Below are 3,208 nucleotides of genomic sequence, written 5' to 3'. Positions count from 1 at the left end.
GTCAAACACAGTGCTAAACTGCTTTTTACCACAATTGTTTTGTTTTTTTTTGGGGGGGGGGGAGGAATTTTGTTACTCATTTCTTAACATTCTTGACTGTACAGCCAAAATGGATATAGTCAAATACAGTACTAAACTATCGTTTTACCACAATTGTGTGTGTGTTTTTTGTTTGTTTGTGGGGGGAGGGGTGGATTTTGGTACTCATTCTTTAACATGCTTGACTCCAGCCAAAATAGATATAGTATATAGATATTTTCATGCCATTTTTTCTTCTTTTTTTTTTTTTGATGATTTTTTACTAATTCAAAATCATTATTAAATTCTTAGGGGTCAATGGGTTAACATGCTTGACTCTAGCCAAAATAGACATAGTTAAACAAGGTGCTGAACTGCTGTATACCACAATTGTAGTTTTAATGATTTTTTTGTGATTTTGTTGTTCATTCTTTAACATGCTTTACTCTAGCAAAAATGGATATAGTCAAACACAGTGCTAAGGTATTTTGTGTGTGTTCTTTTGTTTTTGTTTGGGTGGGGTGGGGGGATTTTGTTACTCATTCTTTAACATACTTGACTCTAGCGAAAATGGATACAGTCAAACACAGTGCTAAATTGCTTTTTTCCACAATTTTTTTTGGGGGGTGGGGGAGTGGGTTGGTTTTTGTTACTCATTCTTTAACATGCTTGACTCTAGCGAAAATGGATATAGTCAAACACAGTGCTAAACTGCTTTTTACCACAATTGTTTTTAATGGGTTTTGTGATTTTGTTACTCAATGGATATAGTCAAACACAGTGGTAAGGTAAGGTATTTTTTTTGTGATTTTGTTACGCTGAGAGAGTGCTTGCTAGAAGAACAAAGGCTCCTCAAGATAATAGGAAATAATATACTAGACTCCAAGTCCAGGTGTCAGATGCTTTATAAAGTTAAACATGATTGACCGTCCAGTTTGGTATACTTTATATACCTGGTTGTTTGTAGGAACAAGGAGGTATTTAGTCAGGACATAGACTCTCTAGTACTACAGAACTAGCTGAGTATACAGCCTGCTGGCCTAGGCCGTAGGGAGGTCCTTTTGTTGACCAAGCTAAAAAGAGGTCCGACGAATTGCCCATGAACTTTATGGGACCCTTATGGATTTTGGGTGCACAGGCAGCTTATTCCCATATGGGCCAATTTATAGTGGCCCCTTACATTTCAATCCTCAAAAAACCCATATATAGCCCATAATGACCCCATGAATAATTTTGGTAAAACCCATATGGGTCCCAAATGAAACCGTAATGTAAACCTAAGGGGCAAAAATATATTCGTTAAAGGGCCCATAAATTAATTTGGGTCAACTTTATCGGGCCCATATGGATTTAGGGATTTAGGTTGCACCGGCAGCTCTTTCCCATATGGGCCTAATTTATAGGATCCCCTTACATTTCAACCCCGATTCAACCCCTTAAAAACCCAGATAGAGCCCACAATGGGCCCATGAATTCACTTGGACAAACCCATATGGGTCCCAAATGAAACCATAATTCAAACCTTAAGGGACCCAAGTACATTCTTTAAAGGGCCCACATTTGCATTTTGGCCAATGAAATTTATGGGACCCTTATGGATTTTGGGTGCACAGGCAGCTCATTCCCATATGGGCCAATTTATAGTGGCCCCTTACATTTCAATTCTCAAACAACCCATATATAGCCCATAGCCCAGCTCTTTCCCATATGGGCCTAATTTATAGGGTCCCCTTACATTTCAACCCCGATTCAACCCCTTAAAAACCAATTTTGGCCAATGAACTTTATGGGACCCTTATGGATTTTGGGTGCACAGGCAGCTCATTCCCATATGGGTCAATTTATAGTGGCCCCTTACATTTCAATCCTCAAAAAACCCATATATAGCCCATAGCCCATATAGCCCAGCTCTTTCCCATATGGGCCTAATTTATAGGGTCCCCTTACATTTCAACCCCGATTCAACCCCTTAAAAACCCAGATAGAGCCCACAATGGGCCCATGAATTCACTTTGACAAACCCATATGGGTCCCAAATGAAACCATAATTCAAACATTAAGGGACCCAAGTACATTCTTTAAAGGGCCCACATTTGCATTTTAGGGTGCACAGGCAGCTCATTCCCGTATAGGCCAAACTGTAGGGGGCCCACATTTTGGCCCATGCATTTCCCATATGAGGTCCATGATTGTTTGCTACCTGGGATGCCAAGCGAAGAATTTAAGCAAGGCCTAGTGATGCCAAGAATTTGGTACAGGATTCAGGCTAGTACAGGATCGATGACAATAGAAAGTACTGTACAGTATTGTACTTCTTAGCGTTACCGTTCGTATTTCACCGCTCATCGTGAGTGATCTGCTATACCAGTCTTGAAAGATGACATAACACACATTCTGGCTCTTAATTGGGTGATGGTGAGGTAATGCCATTTACCGTACCTTTAGCAAATTGAAGTAGAAATACGCTAACGTATCTCTAACCACGGTGAAAAAAAAATCATAAAATTTAATGTATAATTTATGAATTGGCCAAATTTAATGTACAAAATAGAGTATGAAAATATTCATGTTGTGTCGCAAATACTGTGGAACGCCCCACTTTCATTTATTATGCTTCATTCATTAGGCACACAACATTCACCATCCGGGAACGCATTTCATTCATCCATTTCGTTGTTATTACCGTTATTGACAAATTTTATTCACGTTGATCACCGGTGCACTGGAAGGCAGAATTTAGCCTAAAGGGCCGAGGTCAGATATATGCCAGCGAACCTAGCCCAGCTAGCTAGGCCCACGGAGGAGCATGAAATGGGAGCCTACCGCTCCCGAAGATGTTACTGCCCATTCCAGTACAACTTAAAGATCAGCTAACGTGAGAACTTACCAGAAAAGAAAGCACGTATTAGTAAATAAACTGTACACTTAATAATCAAAAACTACGATAATAAGTTACTAAATATTATGTACTCCAGGCGGCTCCAGGTGTTCCAAAACACGAGCGTGTCGCGATTCCGTCATTTACTACAGAGGGCGCTATACTGATTATCTGGACGTATAAATTTAATTAAAAAAAACAGAAAGAATGATAATAGTAAATGGCAAAAAAACTGACAGTAAAAGTAAATGTATTTAACTTAAAAATCTAATATCAGTCACTCGTTTTAATCTTGCATTGATTCAAATACAT

The sequence above is a fragment of the Anneissia japonica genome, unplaced genomic scaffold (genome assembly GCF_011630105.1).
Source record: "Anneissia japonica isolate Jap-2015-1 unplaced genomic scaffold, ASM1163010v1 scaffold1875_len173011_cov181, whole genome shotgun sequence".
Lineage (NCBI taxonomy): Eukaryota > Metazoa > Echinodermata > Crinoidea > Comatulida > Comatulidae > Anneissia > Anneissia japonica.
Note: the sequence above shows the minus strand (reverse complement) of the source record.